Here is a 5,144-nt window from a genome sequence, read left to right as displayed (position 1 = left end):
GGAAAGAGAGGGATTAGTTAGGGTAGAATTCCTGATATCCCAAACATTGTGTCCAAGACAGAAGGAGTGGTATCTTCTGTGATTCTCTAGAACATATTCAGGCTGGAGGTGTTTATTTTCTCATGCCCCTAAGTCACAGACCCCATCACTATGTCAGGCTGAAGGAGCAATTTGTAACCCTGCAGCCACTTCTAATTTTAACTTCATGACCTCTGAGATGAGCACCAGGGTATGTGCAGCTCCAGCAGGAAGCATCCCTGCTGACCTTTCTAATTTCAGGAGCTTGATCCTTGCTTATCCCTGCAAGCCGCAGGAAACCCCCTACCTAAGAGCAACCTGCACTGCAATGAAATGTATTTTGCATTTGCTGCAACTGAGAGGGCAAAACCCTACTCAGAAAAGGATATATTTATTCTAAGCACTGTGGTGTAAAAGTGGAGTTGAACTGTGAGGGTTGAAAGGGCAGGCTGGGGCAGGCTTGTGTTTCTTTTTCCTCAGTGAAAAGGGATGGCTCCTCCTTAGCCTATTGCAGAGTCCTGGCCAGCAAAAGTGACATGTATTAACCTTTCAACTCTTGCATAAAGGATGGTGCTTGGGCTCCTTTTCCAGTTTTAAAAGAGCTGAGTGAGGTTCTTCTGGTCCTATGACAGAGAGGGAGTAGGCATAGGAACAAGGTCGGGACAGTGCTTCCTAAGCTGATTGAAAAGCTTCGTTGTGATGCCTAATAAGTGTATTATAGTACAGAAATCTTCCCCCCTTCAGCGGTCCCCAATCTGGGTGTTCTCCATGGTCCCAGGGGGAAGAACTGTCTTAGAACAATGTTTGTCTTGACTCCTGTTCTGGTATTCCTGATCCCTTGTGCTGAGGTACAGAGAAGACTTACAGCTCTAGGACCCAGACTCAATAAACATCATCTCTTCCCATTGCAGTGCTATCTTGAAGCAGTGCCTCCTCTGTCTGTGGCAGCAACTTCAACCACTCAGGGCTAATTCCATGTTAAACTTCCTGAATGGCATGGGTAAGTTACTGGAATATGCAAAAATATCTTTTCTGTACACTAAAACTTTTGAAGAATAGTTTGCAGGTTGCTAAACATTCAAGTTTATTTCATTTTCAAGCACCAATTTTTCCCCAGGTCATCTAGAGTAGGAATTTAACTGAAGTACAAGAGACTAACCCCTGTTGTTGAGTGTGTCACAGGGCAGTAGGACTTATTAAAAGTCTGCCTTCAGTAACAGACAAGGAATGCAACCAGGTCTGGCCCTCACTTGTTTGTCTGTCCTGTGCTGCAGTCTCTCCCTTTCTACGCCTACATGCCTCAGCCACATGGTTCACCAAACATTGATATCAGGCATCATGGAGGGCAGCCACAGCCCAGTGCTACAACCCCTGCAGGGCTCCATGCACCAAGTTGTCCTGGGAAAGGGCACTCTGCCTGCTGTCTCACCTTGTGGGCTCCACGATGATCACTGACCTCATGCACCAACCAAGGTGTGAACTGGGGAGTGTTAAGGCTTCCCCTCTACTTTGTGGTGGCATTAGACATGCAAGGTTGGTTTGGACCAACCTCTAATCCTTTTTGGACAGCTAAACTTCAAAGCCAGTCACATGGTGGAGCAGACAAGAGAACATAGATTCCACGTTAAAATGATTTGAAGAAAAGGGGTTTCCTGTTAAAAAATAAAAAATGTATCCCTCTATTTCTGAAAAGTCCAGGATATATTTTATGGGAGAAGCCTTGATCTCTTCCCCAGTCTCCCACCTTGCCCCAAGCCTAACCTTGAAAATACCCAGTAAATCCTAATATGCTGTATTTTGCTTGGCTTCCTAAAAAAAAATGGAAGTAAAACCAGAAGAACTCGAAGGAGTTCCTTGGGGGCAGAGCCATAATGCTTATCCCAGAAGCGAGGAAATCTTCATTCAGCCTTGGTACCTTATTGCACACCCGAAAACGCCACCCCAAGAAGGCACCTCTACAGCAAAGGAGTAACATTTTGGAACTTAGCTTTCTGAGCCACAGCCATGGTGATGTATTTAATAAGTATCAGAATTACAGGGTTGAGACCAAACTAGTGAGGACAGCAGTTCCTGGCAAAATCAGTCCACAACAGGAATGTATGCCAGGAGGGAAGGAGAATGTGGGGAGGAAAATGCACCCACTCTGTGAGATCTTTATTATCTCCCACTGCTGTTGCCTACGCTGAACTGGAAGGATTTAGTTACATCAGATGTCTTTCAGAGCTGCCAGCCAGTCACGGTGAGGTTCCTCATCTAATCTCATCAGGTTTCACCTTCCTGTGACATCTCTTGAGCAAGTAAAGAGGATTGTGCATCTCTTGCCACACCCTGGATTCACATCACGTGGGGTGTGTTGCTCTTGGAGAGGAAGGACAGAAGATGGGAAAAAGCTGAGTCCTCCCTACACCCCCCTTTCCCTCACTTTCCTGTTGCTCCTCCCTATCTCTTCCTGTCTGATGAACCTGAACTGTTCCCAGCAAGATGACAGGAACACTTTGCAGCTTTTGGGTTTAGGGCTATTCCCTGCCAGAGTGGCAGAGAAGGCACGAAGGGGACCTGGGAGATCCCATGTTCCACAATCACTGAGGAAAAGAGGGGGAACAGAGCAACCATCCCCAGACAGGGTTCTGGATACATGAGCAAGTACAGGTGTCTTAGCGTCTCTTTTCCAAATCAGGAGTGGTTCAAATAATTCTGCTCTTGGTTTTTGTCACGTTGGAGTGTACCAGCTTGTGGAAAAGGGATAGATTAGCATTAGCGTCATTAATAAGCAAGAATGAGAATTCAGGACTATACTGATTACCTCTGCGGTTGATGTTAAGATGGAAAGACATTTTATGGTGTCTTGACCCTCAGAACCTTAAGAGACAACTCCACAACCTGGGTCTTCTAATAGCTTCTTATTGTTTAATGTGGATTATACATAGAGAGAGGAAGACCCACTTTCCTTTAGCATGGATTGTATAGACCCCTAGAACTTCGAAATAACCACACTGCTCCTCCAGCCAAAGACATTTAAGCAGTATGCTTAAACCATAGCTCTTCCCTTAGCAGTGCAGCCAAGTATGTACTGCTGGGTAGTTTAATGCATAAGAAACAGTGAGGGGTATCAGATTACCTATGGATTAGTGTCCTTTCCTGTAACACATGAAATGTAAGTGTAAAGTCCATATGGAGTCATTTGAATAAGGGCTTCTTGAAAATTAGGAGAGAGGGACCAACCACTAAACAGGCAAGAGGTTACTTCCGCCTGCTGCTGCAATCTGTGCAAGGAACAGGTTGGCATCTTCTGAATACACCCACTGGACCAATCCCCAAAGCTATGCAGGTAAGCACATGCTCAGCTGGTAAGTTCCAGCAGGGTTTAGAGCTGAGTAAGCTCCTCACAGATCATCACTGTTGAGACTTAGGCAGCTCCAAACATGCCCAGAAAAGGAGAAATTTATATGCTGTGAGGACTGGATTGATGGGAATAGTGAGTGTCTGGTGCATCCAGGGATAGACGACTGTAAACTGTTTGAACGATCAGAAATTAAATGCACAGAAATAATGTTCAAGGGCAGAAAGTGAAGTCATAAATGACAACATACCAAAACAAGTAAATACATTTTTTAAAGAAAGAATAACTCAAGTATGAACTACAAGCATTTAAATTTTGATACAAGTAATGATTTTCAGCAATTTATGGGATTTTGTCGAGTATAAAACCAAAAGTTTACTAAATTTAATCCTAAAGAGTCAATATAAGATGTATTGATTGAGACACTTGAATCCTTGTGCCTCTTATCCATGCTGACTGCTACCACTTCCTTTGACTTATATCACAATGAGTTCAGAAGTGGGTGGGCTCAGGCTGTACCAGCAATGTAGATTGAATACTGGAGTGAAAACTGTTCTGAAGAAACTGGTGAGGTTGTAAAGGGGTTTCCAGAGAGGACTCTATCTTTTGGGCATTAAAAATTCATTGCCCAAGACATCATCTTGTTAAATGCTATTAGGAACAGGTGGAACAGACAATTGATGCAATCTCTGCTTGAAGCTCTTTCTTTGGTATCTTTTTCTCTGGATACAGGAAAAATCTCAATTAGCCTAGATATGAAACATGCAACATCTTGATAATAGCACCCCAGGAGGTCACTTCCCCATAGAAAACATAAAAGAAAAAAATTTTGCTGAGAGACATTAGTAGACAAGTATCACAGAAATTAGTTTGATCTGGGGTTATTTCAGTGCTAGCAGAAAGCAAGCTGCAATTTCCATCTTAACTACAGCCAGTATTGTGCTGGCATCGGTGACATGTTTACATGTAGCAGGACTTATTGCCAGGATTTCCCAACTCAGTGAAGACATGGTAAGTTTTCTTCTGCAAACCTGCTACAGAGGCAGGCTACTCATCAAAACTGAAAATGGGATGTTCAGCTTCCCAAAGAAGTAAATGTGCCTGTTGATGGTTTCCAAGCTAGTTGTGAGCATGGGTAGATACATTATTTTTAAGTAAGGACAAGTCAGATGAGCATTCAAACATGGAAACAAGTTTCTCTGCAATAGATGAGGCATCCAGAAACTTAGGGAAACATTTAGATGCTACTGTTCTTGGCACTCCAGTAGACATCTCTATATGATTTTCAAAATCTCCCTTACAGGGTCTTCCTAGTACATAGCTCTTGCTTTCAGAAATTAACTACTCTAAAAGTTTGCAGCACCCTGGAAACCCTAAGAGACGTGGATAGCACAGAGCCCTTGCTGAGCTCTGGGAATCCAGGACACTGGGGATTTTTTAAGAGTTGGACTCACTAATCCTCTTCATCCCAGATGCAGAAGCAATTTGCTTAGGAGAACTAGGCAGGAATTAAATTATTGTGGTGGATGTCCTAGCTTTGCTTCCTGCACATGTTTCTGGTTACTGTGAATAGAAATCAAGTAGAACATGCTAGGTGTTAGCTCAGCAGAAACTATAGTTGTAATCTTACAATGTTCTTTGAGCATCAGTGATGATTTTCCACTGAAAATAAAGAGGAAGTCATAGAATCACAGAACGGTTTGGGTTGGAAGGGATCTTAAACCTCATCCAGTTCCAACCCCCTGTCATGGGCAGGGACACCTTCCACTAGACCAGGTTGCTCCAA

Source organism: Nestor notabilis, unplaced genomic scaffold (genome assembly GCF_000696875.1).
Source record: "Nestor notabilis isolate BGI_N333 unplaced genomic scaffold, ASM69687v1 scaffold2746, whole genome shotgun sequence".
NCBI classification, from domain to species: Eukaryota; Metazoa; Chordata; class Aves; order Psittaciformes; family Psittacidae; genus Nestor; species Nestor notabilis.
The sequence above is the reverse complement of the archived record's forward strand: the minus strand, read 5'-3'. Positions refer to the sequence as shown.